The 10,617-nt window shown below is 41.2% G+C and overlaps 1 protein-coding gene across 2 annotated transcripts in view; it reads left to right on the top strand.

Annotated features, from left to right (window-relative positions):
• Itk (IL2 inducible T cell kinase) overlaps positions 1 to 10,617 on the top strand; it is a 63,540-nt gene that overhangs the window by 6,950 nt on the left and 45,973 nt on the right. The window lies entirely within an intron of this gene.

Raw genomic sequence — 10,617 nt, 5'->3', positions numbered from 1 at the left:
ATGTTCTGCCATAGCAATATGTACTTTGTCCTGAGGGTCCATGCCAAAGTCATAATGGCCCATTTACTAATGTGAGCTTCCATTAGACGGAAGCTTTCTTTATAAGGACAGGTATCTGATGACACTCATCAGTGTCCACAATGCTGCTTGCCTCTTAACAGCATTAGCTATTTGTTTGTTTAGTTTTGTTTTTGTTTCTTCCTGTGGAGGGAGTAGAAGGAGAAAGGAAGAGAATGAAAGAGAAAATGTAGATTCAGTGTGGAGCAGAGTTCATGCTCATGTAGCACAAATGAGCATGGTTAGAAAAGGGCTCTGTACTGAAGAGTAATCTCATGACATGGAAGATCAGAGGGAGGGTTTAGGATATAAGAATACGTGAAGAAGGTTCCAGGAAAGGAACAGTCATGGCCGTGTCTTAAGCAAGAAATGGGAGTTGGGTGGTCAGAATTGTCAGTTAGGTCAGAGAGAGCCTGTGGGAAGCCCCCAGCTGTTTCTGGAGAACCATTGACTCTGTTCTTTTCCCCTTCATCCTGAGTCATTGGGTTTATCTTTCTCCCTTTGGATTTATAGCTAGACCTTCTGTGGTCTTGTATTCTTTTTCTGTTTGTTTGGTTTGGTTTAGTTTGGTTTGGTTTGATTCGGTTTGCTTTCGAATCTTTGAGACAGTGTTTCTTTGTGTAGCCCTGGCTGTTCTGGAACTCTTGCTGTAGACTAGGTTGGCCTCAAACTCACAGAGATCCACTTGCCTCTGCCTCTTGAGTGCTAATAGGATTAAAGGCACATGCCACATGTGCCCAGCCACAGGCAGTAGTCTTAAAACTACCTGAGCCTTTCTGCTGGAGACTTTTTACCAGCCATGGTCCCTCCCCACATCGTCCCAATGTGATTTCATTGATACTACCTGGGGTCCCATGGACAGTTGAGGTTCTATACCAACCTGTCATCGCCACAACAACAAGTGAAGTTTTCAAACTACCACGCCTATGCCACCCTCTACCTCAAAGCTCCATGTGACTGTTCAGAACACTTAATTCTTAGCTATGGCTCCGAAGAGCCTTCTCTGCCCACCTTTCTGATTTCCCTGACACTACACTTGATCTGTGCCTCCCAAACATCTGCTTCCTTCCTGAATTTTCAGTGCTTCAAGCTCACTTTCTCTTTGGGATCCTGGCACTGAGGATTATAGTGAGACATTGAAACACATACTATGGGGATGCTGTTTCTCTGTCAACCACAGACTGCACCAGCTTTTGGAACAGCCAAAGCTACAGCAAGCTGGTTTCTTCTTTCTTTCCACCTCTTCCCTAGCTCATATCTTCCCTTTTCATCTTTAAAAAGCTTACAAATAAGCTGGCCATGATCTTTAATCTCAGTACTCAGGAGGCAGAGGCAGGAAAATCTCTGTGAGTGACTTGCACACCCTTTCGTATTTCCTGCAGGAAAAAAAAATCAATTTCAGAAAAATACTGCCAAGAAGAGCACTCAGTTTGGAAGAAAGAATTAACCAGAAAGCTCAAGAACGTAATTTCTATGGGTTTCCAAACAAGACTCACAGATTGAAGTTCAAACAAGAGGTCTAACACACTTGAGTCCTAAGGAAGTTAGCTTAAAGCTCTTCTCAAATTTTCACAGTCTACCTGCTCCATCTTTACCTAATTTCCTTAACTATTAATAATAAAATTTCCTAGCCTGTCAGTGGTGTGGTGGCGCATGCCTTTAATTGGAACACTTGGGAGGCAGAGACAGGCAGATTTCTGAGTTCAAGGCCAGCCTGGTCTACAGAGTGAGTTCCAGGACAGCCAGGGCTATACAGAGAAACCTTGACTCAAACAAAACAAAACAAAACAAAAATAATAATAATAAAACTTCCTATCTGTCAGTGATTTATGCAGACATCAGAAAAAGAAGGTCTCCCAGGATGTGTTTTTTGCCAGGAGGCAAGTTGGAGGGTTGCTTTCGTGATGTTCAGAAGCCTCACAAAAGCAAGCCAGGGGAGGGAACTGCTTCTGAATGCTCATAAAACTCCCTGTGTAGACCACCGATCTGCCCTTGAAAGTCAATACAGGTTTTATAGATTCAGTAGAATGAGATGCCATGTCTCCACATAATTTCTACAATCATTCATAAACTGTTGCTATTTACAAGCTAGTTGTATACAAACTGATTAAAGAACCTAAAAACTTTAACAATAAAACAATTTAATTTGAAAATGCTTAAAGGATAAGAATAGATTCTTCTGGAAAGAGTTAATTCAAAATAATCAACAAGTTTATGGGGGAAAGTACTCAACTTAATTAGTCACCAGAGAAATATAAGTCAAAAACACAAAAAATATTATTACATCCCAGCTTCATGTCCATTTTTATTCAGTTATTTGAGAACTTCATACCTGCATACTGTTTCTACATTACGTCTACCCTTCTTTCCCCTTCCAACTCCTTCTGTGCCCTCCCCCAGTCCATGGCCCCTTCTTTAGCTATTATTATTACATACAACCTAATGAGTCCGCTTAGCATTGCTCCTGTGTACATGTACAGGGCTGAGCACTTGGGATTAGACAACCTGTAGAGGAATTCAAGCCTGGAGGAAACTGATTCTCCACCTTTTAATAGCCACTCACAGTAACTCTTATCTAGATGTAGAACCTGGTGGAATCTGCTCCCCCCCCCAACCCCCATCTATGTGGGCATGCCAACTGTTTTTTATTTTGTTTTTTGTTTTTTGTTTTTTTTATCATTATGCTTGTCTTGTCCAGGTAATCTTGCTGTCGAGAGTTCACAACTGCATTTTCCCTGTTGTGTCTAGGTGACACTACCTAGCTGAAGTTATACTGCTCCCCAGGCTTTGAAATAATTCTGCTCCCTCTTTGGTGATGTTCCCTGAGCCTTAGCTGGAGGATTGTGTTGCAGATGTATCAATGTTTGCTGAGTAGCCCACCCTCACTTACTGTCTGCATTCTGACCAGTTGTGGACTTCTGTAGTAGTGTCTATCTGTTGTGAAAAAGAAGCTTTTTTGATGAAAGATGGGAACTATACTTATCTGGGAGGGATAAAGATGAGTTTTTAGAATACAGCTAAAAATTACATTAAGAAAATTCCAATGCTAGGTTCTCCTCTCGGGTCTATGCTTCTCCAGCTGGCTGGTTGGCTAGGTTTATAGTATGAAGCATGGATTCTCTCCCATCAAATGGGCTGTAAGTTCAACTAAGCAGGTGTTGATTACTTCTAAGATAAAAATGTCACTATTGCACAAGGGGACAACTTGCTACGCTAGACATTGTTGTGGTTTGTAGGCTTAAACAGCTGGGTAGGACTGCCGAATCCTCCTCTCCCTTGGCAGCTTGCATAACACCTTCTGAAAACACTTTTTGATTTTTATTGTTTGTTAATCATTTCCTAATACTTACTATGTCAAAACCAATGAGGTGGGTGTGAGGATGACAGTGGTGAATAATACGGGCGAGGTGTTTGCCCTCATAAGCAGGTGGAGGAGACGGCCCAGAGTGAAGTACACAACAATAGATACACATCAGCAGGCTCCATGGCAGACCTCAGCAGCAACTGGGGCAGAGTTGGAAGGAAGTGTGGTTAGGAGGGAATCAGTATGTAGGCCAGAGTCAGTGTTTGAGGCATAATGGATGTGCCAGCCAAGGGAAGACAAAAACCCAAAACCCAGCATGTCATCCTGAGCAGGGAGAACGGCAGGCTCAAAGCCCCTGAGGTAAAGAAAGACAGAGAGAATCTGGGCAGAGTTCAAGAGAAGGCTGCAGTTTGAGGGTGCAGAAGCCAAGCTAAAGACCCATGGTGGGGCGGGACAAAGTCAGGACTTTCTTCCAACAGTAGGAAGCTAGCAAATGGTGGACACCACCCAGCTACAGCATTTGTTTTCCATTTGTAAATGTTTGCCCTGACTGTGGTGGGGATGGAGGATTATACACAGGGAAGGGCAGGAAGCCAGGAAGCCAGGGCAAGGCTGGTGACCCAGCACATGGTATCTCATTCTACAAGTTGCTTTGTAATTAGTTCATATTTTAACTCTATTGTGTCTTTCTGAGGGCTTGTCTAGAACCGAGGATAGGTGGAAATTGGTCTGTTTTATTACCTGGGTCAGGACCAGGTATCCTTTAGCAATGGAGACAGGAAACAAGTTAGAATTTGATTAAATCAATGTTGATTAATACCACAAAACAAAATAGAAAGGCTTTAGATTATTATACTACCAAAAGTAGTTAATAAAACTAGATTCAAAATATCATGTATAACTTTTTGTATAGCTTTTTGTCTAAAGCTATCAAATTACTATGTGGATATAATTTTAAATATTTATAATTATAATGCATGACAATTTTATATGCTACTTCCCCATTCATTCTTTTACATAAATACCCTTCTGTATGTCTATAGGGGCTCAAAACTAATCTTATATCTGAATTTTTAATGGTTCAATTCATTTGTTATAAGGATAAACTTACTTCCTTTATGTACCCAGATATATGGATGAACATTCAATTTGTTTCCAGGTATAATGAAAATAGATATATGATAACAAACTGTTCCTCTTTTAAGGTTTTAGGGTAGATTTCTGTATGTAGAATATCATAGGATAAGAATTTTTTGCAATTGTTTATTTAGTATAGCAGTAAGCGCCTCCAGGCCACAATCCACACGTGAAGTCAGAGAACAACTTTTGGAACTTAGTTCTCTCCTACTGTGTGGGTGATGGGGGTCAAATAAACCTGCCGCCCCAAATTGACCTCAGCTCTTTCTCAGGAAAGGCAATTCTAATAAGAAGAAAAAGAGTGTCCTCACTTTGTCAGGACAAAGAACTGGAATGGTAAGGAAGATGAGCCGGCCCTTGCACCAGGAAGCATCCCTTAGCTCTTAATGATCATAGTATAGCATACTGAGAAATACCTTTGAGTCCTAAAAACCAAAAGATCCATCTCAGAGCTCAGGGGCATTAGGCCAGGACTTTTCAAGGTGCTTTCTCACCTGTTTCAAATTGATCCAGTCAGATTCTGTAACAGACTGATTGTTGGGGCCTGGGCCCTGCCCTGTGCCTGTTAGACCTCTCATCTGTGCCCTCCTCATTGCCATATGCCCACCTTCATCTCCACACAGAAACAGATAGAGCAGAAATGGTGTGCTGACGGGGCATTTACAAAACTCCCCAAGCACATAATCTATCTGCATAGTTTTTAAACTTACCAAATGCTACACAATAATAAAATTTCCCTTCCTTGTCCCAAACTCCATTTCTTTAACCCCACATCGACCGATATGAGCCAGCAAGGTGGCTCAGCAGATAAGAGCATTTGCAACCACATCTGAGTTCAAGCCCTAGAACAGAGATGGTGGAGAGAGGGAACCAGTTCCCATAAATTGTACTATCCATCTACACACACACACACACACACACACACACACACACACATGCACACACACACACACACACACATACACACACACACTTAAAAATGTAAAAGAAGTTAACAAATATAATCAACTTCTTACAGACTTTTCCAAGATGCCCTATTCATATACATGTAATACAAACAGAAAAGCCATATATATATATATATATATATATATATATATTAGCCACATAATCTTATACACACTAGGTAACTTTATTTTTCTCTGCATTGGTTAGCAGCCTTGTTTGGAGATAAGTCCACAGTAGACTCTGTATAAGAGCTTTTTCATCTGTAATGAGTGGAAAATGGCTCATTATGTGGATTAAACGTTTCCATTGTACATTTAGTGTGCTTCTGTTTTGTTTTTACAAGCAACAGGAACGAATAACCCTGCGAAGCATGTCACTTTTCAGAACTATAACCATGACTGTTAGTCGGAGGCAACCTATGGGCATTTGGTCTCTCTGGAAATGTGGGGACGTAGTTGTTCCTTGTCCAGTGAGTAGAAGCCCAGCCGAAATGCTGGGCTGAGAAATGCACAGAGGCTGAGAAACCCCACTGAAAAGAGAGCACATCCAGATGTGAACCTATTGAGTTAAAAGATAAGTACAGTGTCTATTTAGTGACCAAGTTGCTGTCCACAGAAGATGCATTTCCTCCAGAGCTATGTGTGTGGACCTTAGTCTCAGAACCTCAACAACCACTATCTGATGCTTCGGTCTTTGCTGGTCTGATAGGTATAAAATAATCTAACGAATTTGTTTGCATTTCCGTTGCCATAGTAACTAAGTGTCTCTCTCTCTCTCTTCCTATGTTTCGAGAATCGTTTGGATTCCTTTTGCCCATTTTTCTATCCAGCTGTTCATAACCTGCAGGAGTGCTTGGTGCTCTTGGACCAGCCTAGTGTTAACTTCCCTTTCCACTCCCAGAGAAGATCTTTATTCATCTGCCACTGATTCTGGAGCTCAGATCTTAACTCATTTCCATGGAGAGTTCCACACATACTGTCATGGGGTCCACACATACCTGCCGCAACACCCTTACCTGCTGCTCCTCAGTTGGCCAGTTAACAAATGCCATTAAACATTGCCCTGTGAAGTGCAATGGAGCTGTTTTCTATCTACGCTAGCTGCAGACTCTTTAGGGCTTAAAAGTAAAATAAAATAAAATAAAATGTTTCCAAACTCACTAAACATCTCCCATGCCCTCCCCTGGAAAGATGGAAGGCTTTGGATGAGAAGTCACAAACCAGACATGCTGAGAGGTGGTGGACAGGCCCTGGAGGACCTATGCTCACCCCATGGCACTTACTTCTTTCTGAGACCAGGTCTTGCTTTGGAGCCCAGAGTAACCTGGAATTGATGATCCTGCCTCAGTCCCAAATGCTGGGATTGCAGGCTCATTCCAACATGCCCAGCAACACATACTTCTTGCAATCAGATCTAAACTAAGATTTTTGTTCCATTCTCTAGTTTTTGGGTTTTTTTTCCTAATGTGGATCGGGCTTAAAAATTATCGCTGAATTATTGCCTCACTTACAAGGTACACATGTTCACACAAAACGCAGTGATTTTTCTTGAACTAAATGAATAAAGAAAATGGCTGTCCATGGAGAACATCAGAGGAATTGCTGTGACCTTGAACATCCAAGGATACAGAAGGGCAGGTGGCAGCTGCTGCCCGGCTATGGCTTCTTTCGAATGGGGTTATAAGGTTATAGGGTTACACACCTAGCTTTTCATTTGGAACCCTTTACCTTTCTTCCTATCCTTCTGTCCCTGCTGTATTATAATGTGTTTGTTTTTTTTTAACACTCCTGGATGCTTTAAAATACTTTTGAGTTTTGTTCCCTTCATCTTTGATTTTTTATGCTTACTATTTTAAAAACCCTTCAAGTGTCATAGAAACATATTACTTCTGCTATGAAATTCTTTTATTTTGCCACATGAGAAAACCAGTATTAGCAACTTGCAATCGTTTTATGTATTACTTTTCCTCCTATATTACTTTTTTGAATATTGTCTATACTAACATCTATTTTATCTTTTTCAAAAAAAAAATGTGAGGATTCAGCCACTGCTTTAAATCTTCTTTTTTATTTTAACATATGCTTTTGTTCCTTTATATAGAATAAATCTCTTCCTTGTTAATGACTACAGAGGGGTTGAATGAAGAGCATAACTAAGTCAAGCATTTGCCTGTTGATGAATGTTTAAGTCTCTCTTGATTTTCCTGTGTAGTAACACTGTGGTGAGCATCATTTCTTTCATGTCTTTATACATTTGAGCAGTCATTTTCATGGTATAAATCCCACATGAAAAATATATTTGTGTTTGTTAACTTAATACAATAAAATAAATGCATTTTTGGTAAAATGTTCAAACATAAATATATATATTCTCATAAAAGTAAATATAAGAATATATATTATAAGAATATATGTATGTACTTATACATATATATATACACATATTTTTTTTATATATTCTTATTTTTCTTATATATTGCTCTTTTTCTGTTTCTCATTTCCAAACCTCAACTCTACTCCACTGGTCTCTATTTTTAATATTTTTATGGAAAGTATCATAACTTAATTAGGGAAACCTCAGTTGTCCTCCAAAGGTTAAAGGAGAGTATACTTCTGTCCCTTTTCTTTCTGTAAAATTCTCACCTTTTGCCTAGTCAGGGCCATACTATTAAAAAGATGGCCAGCATTAAAAGAACCAAGATGCTTTTCACCACATCCAGCCTCATAGTAAACCACAGCAAGAAAACATCGCTGAAGGGAAAGCTAACATCTGAGTGAGAGGTCTCCTGCAAACAGGGAAAGAGAAGAAGGCCAGTGGGAGGAAGCACGGCTTCCCAGTGTGCAGTTGCTGCAGCTTTGCCATCTGCCTTAACTCATGCCCAGCCTCCATCTTTACTCAACTGGGTTCTGTGAAGAGAGGCTGGAGCAGGGAAAGGAGCAACTGCAGCCAGTTACAAAGTGCACTGATGTTTGACATGACTACACCTTTTTCTCCGACAGTAATTGTCCGGTTTCTCCTGGGGGCCTTCCTACAACCCAGGTCATATTGATGTTGCTCAGTGGCAGCGGTCAGCATCCCTTTACCACCAAAGGACTAGACCTACTGAGGGAAAGAAGTGAGCAGCAGGCCCTGCACCAGCCTGCCCAGGGTCACTGTCACTGTAACGACCAGGACAATCCTGATTCTCTAGACCTCCATTTACCACTTGAATGGAGATGAATATGTGGATTGCCACAAGCAAGCGCCACACAGAAGATGAAACAGTAGTGGAGAAAAACTCTCAAGCCAACCTTAGAACTGCTGTGAGTGGGGAAAGCAATGCCAGCCTGTCAGTCATTTAAGCTCTAGTTCATATGATGTCAGGTTGAGTCCTGGACCACTGCGGACTTTCAGATGGTGCATTAACTGGACTAGCCCCAGATGAGGTCTTCAGCAGGACCCTTGAAATGCCCTGTTAAAATCCTGATTGTATCTAAGAATCCAGAGTGTGCTGGTGCCTCCTCTTTCACCCAGACACCAGGGTGGGCCAACAGAGAGACACACTGAGGAGGCCAGGAGGCCACCACCCCTTCTATGACTTTGTCCTAGTTTTATAAATTACTAGGGGGAAAAAAAAACTACTCCAGGTGTCACAGTTTTCCTTCTCACCAGTTAAGTATGGCCGATGTCTTCCCCAGTGATGTTCCCTGACTACCAATGTGCCTAAAAGAACATTAATGCAAAGACAGTATGGCCACAGAGGGACAAGAGGATGCAGGCTTTATCTGTGGCTAGGGGAAGGACAGGAAGCCAGGAGACCAGAAGCATTTGAGTGACAGTTTATCACCTGAAAGATTTCAATTCGCCAGAATGTTTATGTAGGTTTCCTATCCTCTGAGTTAACCCAATGACTGAGAAACCATTATTTGACATTTTTGTCAAAACAAGGTATCAAAGATACCTTGTGGAAAGATACTGTGGAAAGATGGCTTAGCAGTAACGAACACTTTTTGCCCTGGTGGCAAAACCACTCTGCACATAAAATAATCTTTAAAATATTTTTAATACAAAGTTGCTAAGAGGTTGAAACCCTTGCCTAGGGATGTGTAGCAAGTGAAGAATAAGCCAAGGTTTGAACCCTCCTTGTCTGCCTGACCTGAAGACATCCCTTCTCCTCCATGCTGCCTGACCAAAGCAGAAACTCTGTTGTTTATCAGACACTTGTAAGTGTCCTCTTGAGTGTGTGTGACATTGTAACTTCAGACTGACATATCCACTAGGTGTGGCAAGTAGTGAGAGCACAAAGGAGCTGTCATGCCTGGAAATCAGGGATCATACCCAATCCCAGCTCTGAAGAAGCCAGTGCAGCAGAAGTAATAGTGCAGTGAGCCACGGCTGGGAGAAATGGGCTATGCGACTAACCTGCAATGAGTTTGGGTAACGAAAGTTTCCTGTGAGATCAGAGGTTTCTCTTCACTATGAATGAAGGAAGCTGGCCTTCCTGAAACTCAACCTTCTCATCTGTGTACTGGAGAAACAGCACCATGTTGGGTCATGCTAAGTGCAATGGAGCACAGAAAGAAGTTTAAAATATTGTCATCTTTTGTTACTTTCCCCTGTCTCTCTCCAAAACTCAAAACCCAATTCTATTTTATAGAAACTATTGATTAAAAAGAGGGCTTAAAATCCACTCGCAGAGCCTTTGGGCAGTTTTGTACATAAACCAGGTTGGATTGTGTTTGACCCATAAGCTATCTCTATAAACACAATGGAGACAAGGTAGCACTTCTTAAAATATTATGTCCTTATGGTTTTGTTATAATTTTAAAACTTTTCTCCATTATTTCTTGTACATGGTACTATGTTGTGAGGATGTTTTCACACAAGTATATATTGTGTGGTGTGAGTGCACACAACCCTCCCCTCCTCCCACCCCTCCTCCTCCTCCACCTTTGTTCTCTGCAGTTTCATTTCTACTTTCATTTCCTATAAGCACACACGATTTTATGTGACTACATAAAATCCAGGAACTACATAGAGAAAACATACAACCATGTCTTTCTGAGCCTGGCTTACTGTGGTTGTCTCCAACTGCATCCGTTTTCCTACAAATTGCATAACTTTGTTTTTCTTTGTAGCTGAAAAAAAATGTTGTGTTGTCTCTCTCTGGAGCCTTGTCTTTCCCCTTCCCA

This window comes from Mastomys coucha, unplaced genomic scaffold (assembly GCF_008632895.1).
Source record: "Mastomys coucha isolate ucsf_1 unplaced genomic scaffold, UCSF_Mcou_1 pScaffold5, whole genome shotgun sequence".
Lineage (NCBI taxonomy): Eukaryota > Metazoa > Chordata > Mammalia > Rodentia > Muridae > Mastomys > Mastomys coucha.
The sequence above is the reverse complement of the archived record's forward strand: the minus strand, read 5'-3'. Positions and strand labels throughout refer to the sequence as shown.